Source organism: Lepidothrix coronata, unplaced genomic scaffold, assembly GCF_001604755.1.
Source record: "Lepidothrix coronata isolate B3197 unplaced genomic scaffold, Lepidothrix_coronata-1.0 Scaffold37, whole genome shotgun sequence".
NCBI classification, from domain to species: domain Eukaryota; kingdom Metazoa; phylum Chordata; class Aves; order Passeriformes; family Pipridae; genus Lepidothrix; species Lepidothrix coronata.
This window is the reverse complement of record NW_016690217.1, coordinates 1,517,035-1,539,748: the sequence shown is the minus strand read 5'-3', so window position 1 is coordinate 1,539,748 and position 22,714 is coordinate 1,517,035. Positions and strand designations below refer to the sequence as shown.

General features: G+C 37.0%; 1 long non-coding RNA gene across 2 annotated transcripts; it reads right to left on the bottom strand.

Annotated features, from left to right (window-relative positions):
- Nucleotides 1-1,030: 1,030 nt before the first annotated feature.
- Nucleotides 1,031-22,516, bottom strand: LOC108496172. 2 transcript variants are annotated; one of them, XR_001874363.1, is made up of 5 exons: nt 22,292-22,516; nt 22,140-22,187; nt 20,605-20,667; nt 6,724-6,801; nt 1,031-2,709 (listed from the first exon to the last, which is right to left on the bottom strand). It is a non-coding gene; the product is annotated as an uncharacterized LOC108496172 (long non-coding RNA). The 2 variants fall into 2 exon arrangements; XR_001874362.1 differs by having other exon boundaries at nt 22,140-22,510.
- Between the last annotated feature and the right edge of the window lie 198 nt (nt 22,517-22,714).

The window sequence follows — 22,714 nt, the reverse complement described above, 5'->3', positions numbered from 1 at the left end:
ATGTGTGAAAAGTATAAATGTTTGCAACCTGTTACAATAAAGTGATTACAGCCTTCTTGTAATCCTGTCCCTGCTTTGAAAGAAGATTCTATGTCACTCTACCCGTCCCGACTTTAACAGCAACACTTAACTGTTTCTCATCATTTACATATCCTTCCTTATCAATGTATGCATATAGGTATACTGTTAGTACGAATACAGATATACTACAGATAGATGAAACTGCTTTGTAACCAGAGTTAGCTCTAGTCCAAATACACTGCTGTCTGTTGTGTTTCCTACAGTGATATCAGTGGCCATTTGGATCAGATGCTGTATGTGCATGGTCAGTATTCTGTGATACAGTCAAACTAATTGAACCAAACTCAATCCCTGTGTAAATTCACTCAATGGGATAGACAGTCAGAGCACATGGAATTGCACTTGTTTGGTCTCATGACTGGAAAATTTCAGGGGCAGATCTACATCTGGTATTAATTGGTAGCTCATTGCTTGTGTTTTGGTTTTTTTTTTTTAATGCCACTGTATCTGTTTTCTGTGCTATAATGAAACCAGTATATGTTCTAAACCTTAGAAATGTGTGTGTTACTTTTCCACCAATAAAAGTATTTTTAAGAGAGGGCTGTATCAACATTATTTTAAACTGTATTACATACACCAGGAAAATGACCTTTTAATCCAGTTTATCAGAGGTGGAAAATGAAACATATTGTGTTTGCCACACACAGCCCCACAGTGTCTTCCTAGGATTACTAAAATGGCATCAAGTGTCACATCTGACCCAACCTCTCCACAGTCTTGAAGACAAAGTATATGACTACCATTGTCCAGCAAGATATCATTTCCCAGATCCAGGTTTGGCATTCAGGTTATCTTAATAGCTACTGCTTAGCATAGCTACAAAAGGAATCACCTTTTACTTCACCACATATTCCTGAAACAAATCTCAGAAGGCAGATGAAGAACAGATGCAAACCATCAGAAAAGGAGCCCTCCCTTTATTGCAATAAGGAAACGAAGACATCACAGCTACCCTTACAGCTTGCGTCTTTATTGAACAAATCCTACTAAAATAGCTAAAATACATTGGGTACTTATAGTGCATTATTAAAGATCACATTGTTACAAAAGCCTGCATTTTCAGCAGTACACAACAACTATACATAAATGCCACGACTGCTGAATATTACTTCTTGCTCTATATACAGCACAACAGACGTATCTAATCTATTGAAAAATAAAAGGTATAAGGAAAGGGATACAGAAGGTGGGGAAGGGAAAGAAATCTAGGAAGTGCAGTGCATGCATTGGTATTTAACAGTCAGAAGCTAAGACAGTTCAGAACAAGGCCTGCCCTGTAAAAGGAAGAGCTAAAAGACAGAATTATATAAAAAATTAAGGTGGGCTTTCAGACTGTGTCTAACACAACAACACTCCATGAGTAGATGGTACTGCTTAGTTTTGTGGTTTGTGTTATTTTGTATTGATAGTAGTCTGGGAGCAAGAACAAAAATGTAAAGTCCACATGTTGACAGGACTGTGGAAATGTACCCTTCCCCTTTAGGACTTCTCCTCCCAGAAATTTGCTGTATTTTTCTTACTATATCCCCTATTTTTTGGATTTGAAGAGGACATTAAAACTTGTCCCTTCTTTTTAAAAGGCTTGTAAGAAAAAAAGACAAAAATCAAGAGACTTTGAGAAGTTGGTGGAAAATTATTGCTCGTCTTTCTCCATAAGGTGGACAGGAGTCAGAAAGGAGATTTTATGTAAATTACAGTTTTGTGATTGCTCCCACTGTAACTGCATGTTTGTGAGTGGACACTGATAGGGAATCAGTTCCTCACTTGTATGCTATAAGTAGTTACTCACCTACAGCACTGAATAAGAAAGCCACACTGAAGACACAAGTAAACAAGTCAGTCCAGTCTAAAGAACAACATTCAGAAAAACAAAGTACCAACACCTTCTCAGAACATGGAAATAAAAAATAACTCCATCAGAGCTACCTTGCCAAGGAGCATATTTAAAGTCCAAAATAGCACCATTCATCAGTGTCTCAAATCCCGTGGCAGCATCACGATCACTTACCACAAGGAAACCATGAGTTTCATACTACTTCTATACATCAAAAGAGTACATGGATAAAATATAGAGATATACAGACAATCAATGAAAATAAACTACTAGGCTTGTTACATCTAAATGAAAAAAGGGGGACTCTCAGCCTCTGCAAGAAGCAGTTCAGGTTGGTGGAAATGGAGAGAGCTGTTAACCAGTTTCATGTGAGCTGTGGAGTTTGAGTAGTGGAAGACATTGTTGTGGTAGAACCAGGCCTGAGGGCCCACCTGTAATGTTTGTAAACATGGATTCACAGTGTGAAATTCTGAGAGCTTTCGCTTGAGTTAGAATGTTAAAAACTAGTTTTTATGGTACACATTTGTCCACTGTTATTCTCTAAAGCAAGGCTCAGAGTCCCATAGTTTCTTCTTACACTTGATGATTTACACAAAAACAATCCCCAAGATATGACACCATGACCTCATCAAACCCATACACCATATGTAATACGAATGGAGAAATAATGTTTAATAAGAGTTGAGGTAATTGATTTTGGTGAAGTGGCGTCCATAGCCATTTACTGGAACCAGGTACTCCCCTTCCGCCTCACTTTTCTTGCGATTCACTTCCTTCGAGATGGGGAGATTCCCCTGTGGAGATGAAAAACTGGTATTAGCTGTGCTTCACAGAAGTCTGTTTGGTGGAGTCCCCCCTTCTCCTACCCTAAGGCTTACATAATTCCCCAGCTTTAGTTGAGAATTAAACATCTACCAAGCATGACTGAATCACCTATAAATACTGATGTTATGGAGAGCAAAGGATTGCTTGAAAACCAGGCAATTCTTGCACCATCTGAGAAAAACATGTTGCTTGAGGATGAATGAGTGTGTCCTAGCAGCCAAAATGCAAGGGTTGAGCCAGGAACCACCCTCCACTGCTGAACTGGGGAATCTGGTCATCTATTGCAGCTTGGGAGGCCTCAGCAATCCAAGAAAAGTCACTGGGAAAGAAGCTGTGGAGCAACAACCTCTTCTTGCAGGTCATCCTTACAATACTCCTTGGAATTACTTTACTAGCTTTTGCCCAACCAAGCCATTTCTATGCCCTTAATAACAGGTGAGGCAGCTTAGGTCTAAACCTGCACCAGCAGGTGCTGTGTGTGCAGGAGTTCTGGCACACAGCCGTGGCTGAAAATGAGCAATTATCTGTTCCGCACATGTGAAGCACAGAAGGCAGACACAGGGTCTCAATGCCGTAATGTAAAACTCAGAGACATGAATTGACAGATGGCAGGCACCAAGCCCCTTTGGAAATATGGCTCAATACCAACCAGTGTAACCAAAACTTTAATGTTAATGGTATTATCTACCAATATATTCATTTGTTTGCTTGTCTTTTTTGAGCTCCAAGTTCCCTTTTATGGATCCACTTGATCTCCAACTTGACCTCCAACCTAAAAACGCATCTTATTTATGAAAGACCATCTTAAGTGAACTTTTTACAGCTTAGACCTCTTATCTTTAAAAACCTTACTACTTAAGCAGCTAACATATACTAATAAGTCACCTCCCTATATTAATCCATTGAAAAGAGCACACTAAAGACCCTGCAGTGTGTTTCTTGTTCTGGACAAGTAAGAAGATGATGGGCCATATAAGCCAGCTGCCTCAGACAGACCTTGTTTAACAATACATATTAATTGTGAATATTCAGTCAAGCATTTAAATATATATTTCAATTTAAGCCTTAGAATGAAGCCTAAAGGCCAAGCGTGTGCCTAAAGTACTTTGCTGATGTTATGCCACTATGAGTTCTGAAACAAAAAGAACTTGTTTAACTAGTAATATATTGTAAGTATGAAAAAATAAATTGGTGGGTTTTGTGTTTAAGAGATTAGAATTGTAAAGGTGTTTTATTGCTCATATGGCTTTGGACATGTCTGTGACATAAGCAGAATGCTTCTCTTTGTTAAAGAAATTGTTTTCTTCAGGTTCCATTTTTTCTGATCTGAGAGTTGTAAATTTATGAATTAGAAATTGAACACATGGCAGTTCCACAACTACCAGTAAAGTGCAATTTTCAGCAATTTTCCTTTCCTGGCTCTTCAAAGTCAGAATTTTTGCTGGGACGTCCATACTTGCTACATTTATTGTGCTGGGAATTAAGTCACCCCATGGTTCTCCCACTGCCTTTATCACAGTTTACAGGATAAATTCTGCATTTAGGTAGAAGAAATCCTCATGGGGTTCTGCACTGCACACGGTCAGGAGCAGTTTTCAGGTTGAACACAGAAAAAAATCCCTTGCTCTCGGTGACCTCTTCCTTTGGGGCATCCAGAAATGGAGAAAAAGAGCAGACTTTTTCAGAGCAGTCAGTACATATGCAGAAGGGCTCTGAAAGCCAGGGAAAGCAGTAGGAGTAGAAATATACTTTTGCTGGAACCAAACTGGGGACTTTATAAGAATTTCAAAATGAGAAAATACCATTTAAATTTTAATGACTGTACAAACATGTTTTCTCACAGGACTCTTCCATCCTCACGATAATATTTTACTTTTTTTTTTTTTAAATAAATTTGCTACTTGTGCATCACTTACAGGATGTGAGAAGAAAACTAGAAACTTACAGATGCAAACAGGCGCACAGACCAAAGGTCTGGGCAGATTTCCAAAAGCATTGTGTTGGGCAGTTCCTTTTCAGCTGTAAAAACAATCTCAGTCCTGAAATTTTGCCATATAATCATGAGATAAGAAGTCCCATATGACTCTCTTAGGTCTAGAAATAAATTGTCTTTAAGAACTGTATCCTTTTACATTTATTGGTTGCATGAAAATAATAATTTAAAAAAACACATCAACACTTTTATTTCAAATAATAGTTTTAAAAAATCTATTAATTCTACTTTATTCTTTTAGCAGTTGAGGCCTTTTGACATTGAGTAGGTAAAACTGCTCAGCTGAAGGACTGAAAACTTTGTGCAGTTTTCTTCAACAATTTATCCTAATTAATTTTATAGAACAAATGAAAAAAAATTTCTAAAGACATACAGATTCTGTCGAAGTTGATACTCTGCTGGAAGCTGGATTGTGTGCAACTAATATTCAAGTTACTTTTGAAGGTCAGTTGTGAATTAAAATTTGGAGCTGGTTCTAAAAGCTGGTCCCTGTATAAGCACATGTCAAATATCTTTTGAAGAATTATATAAGGGGTAGAAAAAAACCACACTGTATTTAAAAAGCAAGAATCCAATGATTATAAGGGGAAAAAGTATATAATACCTTTTGAATAGTTGAGAAACTGTTATCTGTTTGCATAAACTTTTATTTTAATCTATGTACAGCACAAAACTGCAGCTATTCAGAAATCCTATATAATGCAGCATTGCTACTAACTATGCTGCACATAATTCACAGCTTCATTACTGTGTTTCAGGAGTAACTTTAATGATGAATGAGAACTTAGTAAAGCTGCTAATTTGAAATTTTTAATAAAACCCATCTAGTTAGCACACAGCTGATTCACAAAGTTAGCAAATTCACTTGATGCAAGTATGACCATAAACAGCATCATGGCGAGGCTTCGCGAACGAAGATTTGGCACAAGCCTATCCAGCTGAACTTTTGGAATACTGTGGCTGTTAAGAGTGGCAGTACTGCCATATATGTTAGTTTGAAGACTGGCATGCTGGCACATGAGTCTGAAAATAGCAGACTGCAAATAGTCTAGCTATAAATTTTAGAATTTCCTTTACAGAGAAAAAGTGCGGAAAGTACAGTGTTATCCAGATGCAATAACAGCAGAGTTTTGTTAACAGGGAGCTGAAGTCTAGCTAATAACTTAAACTTAATCAAAACAATTTTCTGTGTGCTCTCTTCAGTTTACCACGTGATCTCTTCTTTACTTACTTGCTTCTTTTTTTTTCCCACCCCACAGATCTCGAGTCAGTAATGAAAGGGAATATGAAAATAAAACATGTACATTCTGTGGTTCTGAGTAACTGCTATACTTTTGCTATGCAGATTTCATATCATATCCAGTTTCACATTTATGAAGCCAGCAATGGTAACAGAATAAAAGCTTATGAATCCTGTCACATCTAAAGATGTGACAAGCCACATCTTCTGCCTGTATGTTGGGGTACTCCTTGTCAAACTCAGATGAAACCTGCCATGCTTTGTATGCTTGTTACTTAACAGGTAAAGCACAAGCAAAAAACTTAACAAAAGATAAACAACACCACATGGTTCCTCCTCCTGCATTGTCACTGACATTTTTGTCTGCATTGCTGAGAACTGCAAAAATTAAGCATTCAAAACTCAGATGTCAAGCATGTAAAATCATGAGACAGGCTCAAGAAATATGAACTCTTGAAAATTATGTTTTCCTTCTGGTGTGTAGCCAGTACAAGTCCATGTTTTCTGCAAGCCTGAAGGCTAAAAACATAATTTTAAAATGAAAGCTGAAATCTTCAGTTAACTGCCTGGAACAAGGAGCCAAGGCTTTAAGAAAAACAGAGTAACATAAGACTCATGATGAAATCATGAGAGCTGGCTATTTTCTCAAAGCAGTCATAAAATGAAATCCATTGAAGTTGCAATTTAATTTTTTTCAGAAAACTTTCATCTTAGTAAACTGTATGAAAGAAATTACATAAATAACTTTACCTTTGGAAATCCCCCATCCCCTCCACTGGCTGGAAAGATTTTCTGGCTTACCCAAGTCATTGACCTTGGTTGATAAACCTGTAGTGACATAAATATATACAAGATCTTACTAACAAAGAGACATTCATTAAATGCAGTAAAGTTGTGTTCATATGACAGATCACCAAGTTTAATGTTAGTTGAGCTTGGCCCAGAGACCTAGCCGTGTTTAACGTTTAGTACATATTTTTTGTAGCCACGACAACATCTGTCCCTAGAGCATTACAACTCTACTGTTTATGACAATCTGCATTCAAAGGGCTGTTTGGAAAAAAAAAAAAAGTGTACAGGATGCAATGTTTTAAATATCTTTAAAACTTCTGTATAAGAGGATGTCCATACTTTTAAACTTACTGAGGATATTGTAAGACAACATGCCCATTCTCTTCTTCCAGAAGTCGCTGGTAAAAGGCTATTTAATGAAGTTCATTACCTTTGCTGATGACTACAGCAGACAAGAGCAACACACCTTTGATAATCCTTGCACAATGAACTGTGAACTAGAACTTTCTAAGATCATTGAAGAAGCTATAATTCTATGTCAGCACCCTGTATTTTGCATGTTAAAAAAAATACAACAAATTATAAGACACATACAATAAAATAGCTGGGAGCAGGATTCAATGTCTATAGAAAAATTTTCCTATGGAAAACGGGTAAGATCCAAAGCTTTCTACTGACTACAGTGGGAGATTAGAGTGAATAAATGCTAAGCTAATGCACCTCAACTTCAGGATGAAGATCAAAACATCCTTCATCTTGGTCTCATGAAACAATGAAGTGGTGAACTACAAGTTACATACAATACTGAAGATCTTGAATTTATTTTCCTCCTGGTTCTTTCTCGTGGGTCTTTGGCATTTGGTGAATTGAACTCTTTCTGCGCAATATCTGGATGTCTAACTGTCAATATTTTGAGCTGACTATTAAAAATTACACCATTCAAATTTGTTTGCACTTTAGGAATCAAAACTTGTATTGTCACTTAAATAACTGGTGGACCAGTTTTACTCACCTGCTTACTGCTGTACATATAATGAAACAAGAGGAATGATTTTATATCTGTGGAGATGCAAGTTCACTATAAGTTGGCACAACTGGACTAGTTGTAGCTTAGAAAAATAATCAGAAGATTATTTAAATCATCTTTCCAACAAAAAGTGCTGAATTCTACTGTAAGGCAGAAAACAGAGATGGGCACAGAGCCCAAGGCAATACCTGCTTTCAGACATTCTCCCATGATTTTCTGCAGTACAAACCACAGTGCTTTCTCCCAGTTAAAGCAATAGATTTGATTTCATACCCTAGTTTTCAAGCCAGTTAAGCTCTCTGGGTATGTCTGACATAAAATAATTAATACATAAGCCAGGGCACTCTGTTAATTCATCAGTTCACACTAAATATTTGAAACACTTGAATAAAAGACACCAAGTAACCTCTGAGTTCTCTAGTTGCTATTTATAACGGCTGATTACCCATTCTGCAGATATGTCTTGGTTTTATTGTGTAGTGGTGTTTTTTGTGCAAAAACTCATGGTGGGAAGTAGCAATAGGAGTTCAGCTCTACTACAGGACATGCACGTTCAAAACAGCAAATATACAAAAATGTATATAGGAGGACAGAATAAGCATCAGTATAAGTCATTATGATGGATATGACCTTCTCTATTTTCCATGGAGCCTGAGATATACTTAGATTAGTCCATAGGCCATGTTATCCCTATTAATAATTTAGTAGGAATAGAATGAGCACTTGAAGTCAAATGACAAAATAAAAATCCTCAACTTAAATTAATAAAAACTTAGAGGAACTGCAGTTTAAGGGTGGGAATGGGACAGGAGGGAAAAGCTGTAAATTGTAAGATAAGCTCACAATTATGCTCCAGGGTTAAAAAAACCAAGCACCAAAAGCAAATACCACAATCAAAATACCCTACACAATCCCCTGGTTACCTCTCACAGAAATCTTCTGTAAAAAAAAAAAACCCGTAATGTCCCATTTTCTTAATATTTCTTCAAAACAATTACTGTGGTCCATACTGGTGGATAATAATCACATGGATATATTCCACATGCAGTAATTGTTCTGCTACAAGTGTACCAAAGTTGTGAATGGACAGCCAAAGAACTTTAAGTATCTGACTTGGGAGCAATGCTGAAAGAGAATCATGGTTTGGATCCTGACTTAGTGAGGGAAGATTCTGGAATGGAAAAAAAAAATGCTGGTATAGAAAAGTCTACTTAAAACTTACTACAATCCACCAGAAAAAAAAAAATGAAATAAAAACCAAACCATGAGGTCTTGCTGTGCTACATGTTTTATAAATGCAGAAACTACTTAGATGTTCAAATATACTGATAACTGGGGTGTTAGAAAAACACAGTAAGAACATTTAGTTAATTACAGCAGCTCAAAACAACTGATAATAATGTTGCAAGATGAGCTATAGGGAGAGGAGAAAGTGCAAAGCAATGTTCCACTACAGAGTAGGATGTAAGGGTTACAATATTCCAGCTGTTAGCATAAAGCAAACACTTCTAAATAAATGTTTCCATTGATACACACCAAATTGTCATTTCTTAGTACTTCCTGTGTGATTATTATGCAAGTTCAGGCTTGGCTTAAAAAACCAAAACTGTCATGATTCAGAACAGAATTACTGAGCTTTAGGAGGGACTGAAAACTGAAGTTACTGCAAGTCTACACAATGTATAAGAGTCACACTCTGACTCATATTGATGGCCTCAGTATTTGATAATCATTAATTAAAAAGTTAAGCTAGTAAACTTCATCCATAAATTATCAGAGTGGATCATCCCTAAATGTCTGACTAACAGTGTTAGCCTGCTGGGATCCTGCCTTCCTGGCAGAACATGTGATACGCAAAACCATTCGCTCACAGTTGGAGAAGTCGGGGAAAAAAGCCCACTGATCTGGGAAGAGCTGTTTGAGACTGTTCTACAGCAGGATGCAATTCTGCCTGGAACATTGAGGCCAACTTGGAATTGGGAATGATCTATTAAGATTATATTTTCAATTCTGTGGCCTCCAGTCTCTTGAAAGGATATAAATTACAAAATTTAGTGTTAAAGAAAAAGCAAAAGGGGAGCAAAATAAATGCCCAGTCTATTTATGAGCTCTTACAGCATCAAGGCTCCAGAACTACTTACTGATACTTTTTCTTTCAGAAACAGAAGGATCTCCAGAGTCATCTTTTCTCTTTTACCCAACAGACTGAGAAACTCTTGCTATTGCAAAGACTCTGTTTTACCAACATTTCAAAAATTCAATTCCTGTTCTTCCATGTCCTCTTAAAGAGCAACAGTAGGGGAGCACAATCTTTTGCCCAGCTTTAAAACAGACACACAAAATAATTTAACATAGCTGGACTAAATATACTGTATCAGTCACATAAAAATGCTGAAATTAATTTCTTGGTATCCACTCTTCATTCCTAGTCAGTAAGAGCGTCTTTCAAACATTCACATAGATTCATCAAGAGGGGAAAAAACCAGATTTACAGCATGCTAAACTTAGTAAAATGAGCATCCTCCTAATAACATTCCTGAAGTTTTTATAGTTATGAAACAATTAAGAAAGCCACTGGAATTACTTTTTCTATATTTCCCACTCATCCCCCCTGGTGGACCACAGCAGAATTCCTGTTCTCAAGTCTCATTCAAGGCTTGCAGTGGTATTGAACTGCAGTCAGAGTTTCTTAACTAAAAGTTTATTGAAGACCAACTGCTCTGAGCAATTCAGCAACCAGCTTTTGTGAAGTTTCAGATAACTTCTTTGTCATATAAACCAATTTTTGGGGGCAGGGGGAGGGGGGAAATGAAAACAAAAAGGAAATTATGACAAGTACACTAGAAATTCATAATTCCAAATAAAAGGTAATCTCTAGTAGTTCTGCAGTAGCTTGTAGGAAAAAAAAATAAAAATAAAAACAAAAAAAAAATTAAATAAATAAATAAATAAATAAATAAATAAAAACATAAGGAAAGGATTTCCTGTATGGATTAGCACTCTAACAGCAGACACAGAAGGAACAGGGGACTAAAACAAGAGACGTGTGTGGAAAAGAAAGAGGTGTGCTCTTTCTATCTGCAGCACTAAAATGACACTTGTGCAGCTGTGAGAACTGTTGCCCTGTGTGTCTGTAGTGCCTAACAGAACAGAGAGAGGCCACCATCCTCTTACACAGTTCTCCGAAGGATAGGTTGCATAGCCAGAAAGGAATGCTACTCCTCCTTTCTGTACCTGTATTTCTTTCAAGTAGTTAATGGATTTTTGCACCACCATTGCTCTGTGTCGCAATGACACAAATCAATGAAATTGAGCTACTCAAGGAACATTTGTAAATTATTTCTTTTGTGGCTGGTCTCAGCATCACTGAAAGTGTCCAGAAGATTTTCTTTCCAAATTAAGACACTATGTAATTTCTTTTTTGAAAAAATGTAACATAGTTGCCTGTGAAGTTTAAACAGTTATAACTTTGCTTTTTTTAAAAAAAAAGTTTCTTAGTTACCAGCTGGTTAGAGCTGTATATCTACTTTCCCCAGCACATCCTACCAGGCAGTTCTCAATTCCCACAAATGCCTCCCACTGCAGTAAAAAGTTCTCTTTGTAACCGAGGTCCCACAATCACAATCTAAATGCATAAACAGACAATCTTACTGCATCATGGCTTGAACACCAAATCAATAGTTTTGTTAATGAAAACCTCACTAATTTATTTTAAACAAAACTGAAAGGAATTCTTTTGCTAGAATCAATGCCTTGCTTCTAGTGCTCCCATCTTCAGTAGTTTATTTTTAACACTGCTAGGAGAACATTATGAAAGCATATAATATAAATGTCCACATGTGCCAAACCTAGCACACAAGATTTAATACCTACAGCTGAATGGTTGCTGCTTCTTGAGAGTTTAGTTGGGTGGCAGTGTGCTCCCAAACACTTTTTATTATCTGAACTTTCTGCAGAGGGCAATGATAAGGCCACATCAAGAGTGCTCATCATTACTCCTTGTTTCAAAGAGTCCTTGAAGTTTTGATGAACCTTTGTTGTACTGAAGAAGCTGCACACATGATCAAATGGGATAATGCTATTGTGATAAGCTGACTGAAAAAGGCTCAGTGAGGAAGTTTTCCCTGTTGAAACATCAAAAACCACAACCTGCCCAAGTTAAAATGCAAGTTAAATACCTTAGTTTAATTAGTTAAAAATGCTGTGGTTTAACAGGTGTGAGGATTGTCAATTTTGCGAACTTGTTAGCTTTTTTGACTGGCTCTGCACCAAAAGTGTGAACCTGTGGTAGAGGTGCAGTGGCAGTTACCCCAAATAATCTGATTCAATACACTGGCAGAGCAGCAAGTTTTTCTGTCATCCCTGTTTTCCAAATCAGCGTCATGAACATTAAAAAATCAATGTGTGAAAAAAAAAAATAATTTACAAGTATTTCAGTTGGTTAATTCCAGAGTAAAGAAAGTTATATAAATGGTTTGAGAGAACTGATGAAGAATTATATGATGATTCTCCATCTGGATGGGATTGTTCCAAGTGTCCCACCTTTTTGGTGAGACTTTACCTGTCATTACAGTGATAATTAATACTTGGCATCAGCAGAATGTGACAGGACAACTGTACACCTGAATTTGCCTTTGACTTCTCTGCATCAGCATCCTCTGATGTCTTTGCCTTTTCATGGGGAAAATATTAGTGCTGCTTTTTATTCCTCCCCATTTGATGACTCAAACTCACAACCACATAGAGATGAAAAGACCTAAATGAGACAAGTATGCTTTTCCTTGCATCCCCCTCTCCACACTGCACATGAATTATAAAGTTTATTCATTAGGGGTTTTTTTGCAATCCTTGTTCATCACTTCTGCAATTTTTGTCAATTTCACAGAATAGAGTGTCATTTGCTTCTTCCCTACACAGCATAAGGAATTGACCTTGGAGGTAGTTTTTCTGGATTTTAGTGAAAAAACTTCTCATTTAAACCGGTCTTCATCTATCATTTATTTCATTGTTCTTAGGTCTCTATTTTTCCATTTACTCTGAAGTGTCTGCTTGTATGTAGTGTCCTACCTTGGGTCATCTGTATCATCTTCTTCAAAGAATTCACTCCTGTCCTCCTCCATCTTATAGAAGTTGCATCTTTTATATATGTACTTAGAGCATCCCATGACATAAAAAAAAAATTGTCTGAGGGACTGTGCAAAATTTTCTAAATCATGTTTCTAAGACTAATGGGCTCTACTGCTGCAGAGTCCCTTGCTGCAGGAAAGGATGTTGGGTAGATAGTTTAGAACTCTGAACTTCAGTGTTCAGAGCAAGCACATTTTCCACATCTCTTACATGACCACTGGTCTCCAAAACTGGGTGAGTATGGTGTTGAGGAGGGGGACAACACAAGCTGATCAAGCTTGTGTGTAGAGTCAGCAGACTTCTGCCCAATTCTTTATCTGGTAAGAATCCTAAACTGAAATTTTAGCTGTCTTCTGGCAAAAATGATTGAATGAGATTAATTATAGAAAACACTTTCTAATTTTCCCTGGAGAGGAATCCATCCCACACCACCTGAACGTAATGCAATTTTTAGGCAGAGAGATCAATTTGCAATAGTCAGGATGAATCTGGCTTCTGTGCTACAAGTGCTGTCATTCTGCTTTTTTATTTCATTAATATGCAAAAATCATTGCAAAGCACTGTTAATATTTACCATGCATGCAAAGAATAAGAGAAAAAAATCAAATGTTATATTGTGAACACTGTCATAAATGCTCCTCTAAATTCTGACTGACTGAATGAATCTTAATGATACTGATTACCAGAGTATTGCACTCCTTGGAAGAGAAAGAAATGCATTTATTTCAGAACAAAAATAATAAATAAATTTATATTATATGGAAAGTTCCATGAAGCAATAAAATGGCTGCAAATCACTTTATTCCTCTGGTAAATTTCTGTGCATGTACTCTGAGATCATAAAACATCACAGAAATTATAAGCAAATGAGAGCCCTCCAGAAAACTGGACTCAGAGCACAGTACAACCCATCATATTTCATCTGTTTGCCTCTGTACTACAGTGGTCCTTTTTGTTGTTTCACTTAACATTCAACACACAGCAAAACAACAATAACAAACCTGAGAATTAAAACAATGTTCAAGTTCTCCGTCAGTTGCATACGAGTTTGTAATTTGCTCTTCAAGGGCAATAAGGTAGAGTTTAATTAGTAACTATTTGCATCTACACCTAATGGTGACTGCAGAACAAGATGCATGAGCAAGTCTCTTGCTATAAAATCAGGTGAACACACAGCATGGCAGCAAAATGCTGGACCAAAGGCTGCATAGTTAAATTTTTCAGTAGTTTCGTATTCAACATTGACAAATTACTTGAGCAACAGAGGAGGAAGAAAAAGAACATGGTCACAGGCCGAGCAAAAGGTTCATTTAGTCCAGTCTCCTCACTCCATTGAGTTTTAATCTTAATAGAAAGACCACAAAAAAGGTCATTAGGTAATCATGAAGAAAGAATAAGAACAGTCAGGCCAGAATACTGCTTCTCCTGTGCGCCCTCTCAGACCTAGCCCTGCAGTTTTGGGGTACACAAAATGTATACACCAAGCAGACTAGAAGTGTTTCCTTTTTTAATTTCCTATAAATTTTCTAAATTAATGGCCTGAACACTGTAGCTTACAGAAGACTCAATAGACTGTTTTGGACTGAAACTGCTTTTCTCACACATACCAGAAAGATAACCAGCAATCCAACAAGTGATGCTGTTCCCCAAGCAGTGGCAAGCTCGCTGCCTCTGCCTCTGAGATGCCAGCCCCTTGACCAAGCAGCATGTTTCAGGCCAGCGTTAGGAGCCCCAGCAGTATTCTTGGAAATGGGAGACAGAATCACATTGTACAGCCAGTACTTACCTCATTAAAAGGGTTGTAATGACCACAGATGATTGTAACCAGTGCTTGAAAGCATTATGGCACATTTACCTGAAGTCTCCATATTATCAGCCTCTAGTACCATCTAATGGAACTAAGTGCTATTCCAGATACAAAACTACGAAGTGTATCATGTGTGCACTGTAGGCTGAAAGTAACAAAATGTCTGTGGATTCTAGGACTCGTATAACAGAAACACACAGGGAAAGAACTTTTGCTGCCAAGTATTCTTTCTGGGGTTTTCCAAGTTGCCTTATATAATTACTTAGCTGAGAAATTAAGGGTAAGGACACATACCAACATTTCCACAGGATTTTCTTTTGCCAGCAGGAATAGAGTTATGTAAACTTATATTCTTTTATGACAGAGATTTAGGTACAGTCATGTGAAAATGAAGAAGGAAAATTTGTTCCTCTCTAACCTGGCCTTTCTGGTGGCAGAACTCTGTGGTGTCAATGTGTGCCTTCTAAACATCAGTGCTTGAAGAGTTCAGTTCTTTCTGATAATGTACATATTAAGCCAAGGCTTAAAACACACAAATTTCTTATTACTTTTTTCAACTTGGTCCCACATAAATATGCTAAGATAGTAGGCAGACAATCAGATTAGTGTTAACAAAATTGATCCACAGACACTTCTTCCTGTAGGATGAGAAAATCCTACTTATTCTGAGGGTGTGGGGGGGGGTTGTGTGTTTTTGTTTTGGTTTGTTTTTTCTTTTTTGTTTGTTTGGTTGGTTTTCGTTGGTTTTGGTTTTGTTGTTTTTTGGTTTGAGGGGTTTTTTTAATGCAGTATTTACAGAAGGAAAGATCAGGAATCCTCCCAGCAACATGTACATAGGGATTCATTCAGTAATGCTGCTGTGAATTTGCCAGATCAGAAGTGCAAATTGAATTGCATGTAACACTCAAACAGTGACTCATACTATCATTCTACTTTAAACATTTGAAAATAACATTTTTGCATCCTTCTAGATCACACTCTCAACCAATGTGGTTTAATGAGGTGAAAAAATATTTGAAATAAAACCAAAATACAAATAGTTAAAATATTTTTTATTAAAATATCCTGTGATGGCCTTAGATCCCAAGTCTTAAAAATCAATGTCACAACTGTAGTGTTACAAGGTATATATACTAATTCTTATTTCTGATTTTCCAAGATTTCAGCCTTTGAGAAAAGAGTTAGTAAAGCTTTTTCCTGGATCTAGTATTATGCAAACCTCCCATTCCATGTGTCAACACAGTTCTGTTCAGATAAAGTACGCTGGGGTATAGTTATAAAATTTTAGCACCCAGTGTGTAAATGTTTGTGACTGAGTAGAAACATGTATATACAAGTTTTTTGTCTTTTAATGTACATATGAGCTGTACCACAGAACTATCCCTACTATCTATAGCTTTGGGCAAATATTACTTCTTTTTAAGCCCTTCTTTTCTACTCATAATCAACTAAAATTGTGTTTCCTGCTCAGTTGAACAGGTGACTTGATAGAAGTTTTGCAAAAATCATTTTGTATTTCTGCTTATAAATTTTGTAAGCTGGAAAGCTTTAATTCTCCTAAACTTTTCAGGAATCAAGTAACACTGAGCACACTGTACACAATGTGTTCTTCATGCACAATACATAAGCATAATAAAAAAGCACAATATACACATTCAGATGGCCAAAACTGCTAGCTTTCACCCCCAATCAAATTTTCTCAGCCAAATTCTACCGATGTTACACATGAACAGAAGAGGGTCTGATACAGTTCTACAGGTCCTATGCAGCTCTGAACTACCATAAAAGAGATTCCAGTTCCTGTGCCAGGTTTGGTAATAATCAACAAAGTATGAGTTTTTTCACACCAGACCAAGAGCTGCAGTGTGTGCCGTGTGTGTCTAGAGACATAACGTCTCATTCTAGTATCTTGCTCTTTTTAATCTTTTTTCCTCAGAGCATATAAAAGGTTCCAAATAATGCCTCTGCCAGACCGATTCTAGGCTCCATTCTCCACAGATAACCCTAGAGTTATGAACAGCTATTCTAACCAAGGTGGAATCATTTCACAGGCACAGAAATTTACGAAATGTAAAAGACATCTGCATGTAACTCCCTGGAAAAAAGGTTTATAATGACTAAACTGGGATGCAATCTTAAACATAGACTTTCTTTTATAAATATCTTCATCTAACTTAAATTTTATTATGAATTTCCCTGTAAACCCTCTACCCCCTTCTGAAAAAAAAATAAATTAATGGAATTATGATTCTTTTCAATCAAATGCAGGTTGTCACTTCTTTCTCTCTGACTTAATGAAGAAGAGCTTTTCTCCCAACTGTTTTCACTCTGAAAGGTCATCATCCCATATTTCTCTTTTTTCCACAAGTAAAACTATAAAATGCAGAGAATGTAAACGACAGAATAACCTCAGAACAGATGCAGTTCAGGCAAGGATATACTACGGGAAGCATTTGGCCCAAATGACCTACTTCTGGGGCCTTTTTGCTTTGGGATGACACAGCTGTACTGCACAACACCTAGCCTGGAGATTCCAGATCATTGGTGACTAAGAAAAAAGTCATCTAATGGTAATCATCTAATGGTGGTAAGTCAGAATTAAATTAATGATCTGCTCTAGGTTATCTTTTGTTTATTTTCATGTGGGTCAAAATTAAATTATTAAGGATCTGTTGACTGATACACATTTTTATTAGTATTGTCAGTTTAAATTCCTTAGCACCTGCAAGGCAAACCCTCAAAACTGAACCTGAAATCCAGAAATGAACCACAATGTGAGATGAAAAAAACACACCTGAGTGCTTTAGAAGCAAACAAACAGACCCCTTCGTCAAGTGTCTAAACTGATGGTATGATTTCTTTCTTTACAAACAATCATTTACCATTAATAAATAACCAAAAAACCCCACCACAAACAGTAACCTGTCCCTGGTTTTGCTAAGAGCCTTCTTTGAGGTCAGAGAAAACTGGAATTAAGACTTCCTTACTCTCTGAAAAGTTCCTTTATTTCAATGGTTGGATCACTTGGGGAAGAAAAAATTTTTAAAACTATTCTTTTTTCTTCTTTTTTAGTTAGAGTCTGTTTTTCCACTTTAAATAGCACTCAATTTTTAGTTTATATTTTATGTCATTCAGCACTTCCCATGAAGGTGGTGTACAGAAATTCTAGCATTTCAGATGGAAATAGCACTTAAACACCTCAGGATTTCACGCATTGCACATAAATATAAAAGACTCTTTCTCCCTTAAGGTATACACTTATGGAAATATATGCACAGGTTAGAACAGATCCTCAAATGGCAGGTGTTCTTGTGTAAGATGGCTCAAAATGTCCATGAATTAATATTTTAAGAAGGCGAGAAAGTACAGTCTTCTGCCTATTTCTCTTTAAATTCAAGATGTTATTATACAGCTCCAAGAAAGATTGATTAATTAACCAGGTATGAGGAAATTCTAATTCCAAGTCTAGAAAAAGAAGCAGCATTGGAAACTAGTCTGTTTAAGAAACATTTTTTGGAAAAAGAACATTAAGAAACAGTAAGACTGAAGTTAAAGCAAGTTCTCACCAAGTTCATTAGAGTCCTATACTCCCAATTTTAACTGTAAGCTTAACTAAATAATTAATGAACTTCCAGTTTAGCAAAGAAATAAGCAAGCCATTTTCCCCCATTTTTAGAGGTTTATCGCAGTCTGGTGAATCCAACAGCCGAATTTTCACTGACCAGTGAGAGCAGAACAGAGCCTTTGCATATGCTGTGATATTAAAAACAAAGTAAACACTTTTACCATCACATCTTTCAGAACAGAGAGTGTTGATATGTGAAGAAGAATATTTTCTGCAAATTAGTGTGGCTAGGGAGATATTTGCAATTAATACAAGAAATATGCCAAAGACAAGTGTGTTCATTACTGCAAGAAAAGTATGTCAGTGGTCTGGTTTAGAATTACGTTCAGTGTTAGTGTGCCGGAAGTGAAGGAAAGGGAAAAAGAGGTGGTGGGAGGAGAAGAGATTCTGCCTAGTATCACATCTTAAGTAACCTTGCAATTTGGGGCAAAACCTAATCTTTCTTACATTTTAATTCTGATCACAAAAAAGAAGTTGAACTAGGCCTTTTCTTGACAAATAAAAAACTTTTAGAAACAGCTAAATGAGACTTTTATTTATGTTACAGTGCAAAACAAACAATAGGACTAGACAGGTGGGTAATGACATTTTATTTTTTGCATTTGGATAGCTCTAATTTGTATTTTATGTTCTAGTCCAGAGATTGGTTTAACAAAACTTATTTCCTTGACTACTATAGGAACCTTGCTAGATTTATAGAACCATCTGCTGGTAAAAATCAGCAGCTATTTTATGCCTAACTAGATTTAAAATAATCTTTTGTTCCATAGATAGGCATATATTGCGCATAGCAGCCTGCATAGCATCTAAAAATGTGGGCTGATTGTCACCTTGGTGTTGGTAGGAAAACAGTTGCCTTATCCAATATTCCACAGTTGTGTGAACAACATGTATTTTAACATGATTTCTATTCACAGTTTAAGTGAATAATTTCCCTTTTAATTCCCCACCCCCCATCTATTCATTTATACACAGATGATCAAAGCACTTTGATGAAAGTAGGTTCCAGAAGAGACTAAAACTCCAGAATTTGCAAGTTTATTTTTGCAGAGAGAAATTATATAAAACAAGGAGCCAAAAACAAAAGCAAAGCCTTTATAACGGAGTATGTATTTGCTTATTTTAATAATCCCCTCTCCCCCAAATCGAAACAATCCCAGAACCAGACACAATAATATTAATGCAAGAACCAGACAAGGATAATATTAATGCAATTAATTCAACCCAATCCTAATAAGAGTATGTCCCTGAGAACCTCACATTTTGGAAAATATTCTGTGTTAATGTACATCCTATGCAATGATACTTCAAGCATTTCTCCATACAAATTAACAGGTGTTTGGCCACCATATTATAACGTAGCACCCAAAACACATCACATTTATGTCAGGACATGTTTTGAGATATGCTCCAAGCAATAGTTGCACCTTCAATCAAGAATGCTACATGATAACAAACCATCTAAACTAAATCTGCCTATTTTGAGCCCTTTTTCTGCAAAAAAAATATTATCTTTGTCCTGCTGATGCTGAGACAGTCCTTTGCAGAGAATACCATATTTAGATGTATAATGTTTCATCCTTAAAATTGGTTGTTTGTCAGCAGCAGTATCTCAGAGTTCAACATATGGGTTTTTATCACTAAAGACAAACACAATTAACACTGAAGGAAACGGGTTATTGTTCAATAAATACATTCCAACCAAGTGCCTATAAGTTCAGTCAGGTTTGAGGCCTAGCCATTTTTTCTGAAAGAGATCTGTGTCACAAAGAAATGTTAACCTTCTGAAAACATTACCAAATAATAAAATTTAATTTGCCTCCTAAGTACTTCCCTGAAAGACTAACATTAAATATGTTTCATTTACTCAGTGCAATGACCTATTTATTTCTTTTTTGGAAGGAAGGTGTTAGAGTTGACATTATTGGATATTGTTTTGTCTGCATATATTGCTACACGTGTTATGATGTGTATTTTTCACAGTAACCTAAACATTTCTTGTTTCAATTAAATAAGCTTTACTGCACAAAGAAGGATTTCAGATTTTTATTCAAAGGTTGCAAGAAAATAAAAGATCCAACATAAGGAGGTTTTCAGAGTACATCAGTTATTGTATGGCAAATCCCTATAGCCTCAAAAAGTATGTCTTATAAAAATCATATTTATAAATGTGTATCGGGAACAGGGAAATAGTGTTTGTATTTATACCAAAAAAAAAAAAATTGATTCTGTGCTAAAGCAACTGATTCTTACCATTTTTAGATTCTGTTAAGTCTTGCGATTGCAGTTTCTCTCAAGTAGCACAAGGAGAACAATCTGAAAAATTAATTAAATTAATTTTAAAAAAATTAAAAATGGAAAAAAAAAAGTAAGTCCAACAGTCACCATATTTAATAGGTATTTTTTTCCAGCCTAACAGTGAATGAACCAAGTATTAACTTCAGTAGTTAAGATTAAAGTCATGCAAATTATTCTAACCACATAAATGGTTATGTATCATGCGTTTCTGCACTTCAGTGGTCTGTAGGCTTAAATATAGGACAAAGGAATCCCTGGTACCTGGATTTGCAGAACTCTATGCTATTATTAGCACTCAGTACATTTCTGAAGAGCAGTATACCTAATGGCTAACACAGGCAAAAATCAGTCAAGAGGACAAAAAGCTGTCACTGTATGCTTACAGTAATTGCGGTCCATTGTTCCCAGGCATACTACTAAGTGTGGATTTTTGCAATCAAGGAACAAGTATAACACAATGTAACGGCCCAGAGACTAGGTATTTTTGGAAATGGCACTGCATTATATAACCTCCAGTTTTCTCCCTCTCTCTCTGTTCCACAACCCCCCTCTATTTTAAACAGGGAGAGGAAAAAGAGTAGATCCTACCTCATTACCTTAAATTATCACTCTCTTAATTGACTGAATTTGTAGCATACCTCCTTTATCAGTTGTCTCATAATGACAAAAAATTTAAGTCCTCTTCTATTGATTATATATTTCTTACCTTTAGCGTGTATCTATGAAATGTAATTAGGTATGAGTCATATGTGTACACAAACACACACATACATACTGGATTAAAAACTGCAAACTCTTATATCCATAAATGTACATAGAAACGTTTGAAAGAAAGCAGCACATCATTACATGTTCAGTAAAATATGGTTTGTTTTGGTTTTGTTTGGCTTTTTTTTTTTCTCAGAAGAACCACCCAAAATTTAACTGCTGCAGATGCAAAAACACAGAAGGCTGTTGCAAGAATGACTGCTTTCTAAAAATAAACCCCAGCAGCCTGAGAGGAATCTAGTGTCAGGTCGGAGAAGAGGGAGATTCGTTTCACAAGGGAGAAGAAAGGAGATGATAAACCTATCCTAGAGCCTTGCATGCATGCTAACAAAGCCAAGTGCATTAGGTTCAAAAATACGTTTTGGTGTTTGCAGAGTGCAAAAGCAAGAAAAAAGGAAAACATTATAGAAAATCACTGCTCATCTCCCCTTGCATGTGTGCGGAAAAATCCACAGCCTAGAAATCCAGCCTTAAAGCACAAAGACAAAGAGTTAAAGACATATACCGCACGTTTTCTCATCTTCTTTTAAAAAGACTGTTTGGAAATGTGCACGGAGAGGGGAAAGCCAAGCTGCAGCAAAGTCCGGCTAAGGACAAAAAGAAATGAAAAGAAACAGAAAGACGCAGAAAGAGGAAGGGGGGAAGGGCAGGGGGGCAGGGAAAGAGAGAGGGGATTAATTTAAAAAAATAAAATTCTGTGGATTGGAATTGCATATACTTACAGACAAAAGCCCCCGGTCCCTGCTCACTTTCTGTCCTTTCTACATGATCTGAAACACAAATGTGGATTAAAAAAGGGCAGCATGCTACAGAAGGGAATTTATAGTTGGGGGAGTGGAGAGAGGGTAGGGGGTGTGGGTAAGAATGACTGCACCTCTTCCAAAGTGCAGCCTCGGAGAAAAAAAGAAAAAAGGGGTGGGGGTGGCTGGGGGAAAGTCTCTCTCTCTCTCTCCCTTTCCCTTTCCCTCTCCCTCTCTCTCGGGCTGGGTTTTGCTTGCCAGGGCTGGTTATACTGAACAATGAGCTAATTCTGATGGTAGCTGGCCAGCTGCCAGCTCCATTCCCCCCCACACACACACCGCCTTACACATACACACTCCCCCTGCCCGCCCGCCCGCCCGCCTCCCCCCGCACGCTGCTGCAGCGCCAGACTGCTTAGTCTGCAATAATCCGCAGCCCCGCGGCCCGCCCTTTCCCGATGTCTCGGAGCCGCGGCTGCTCTGCGGGGTGCGAAATCGAAGAAGCCCCCGGGACAGCCGGTGACCTGCTGTCTCCAGGCCATCCCGCATCCCCAGGG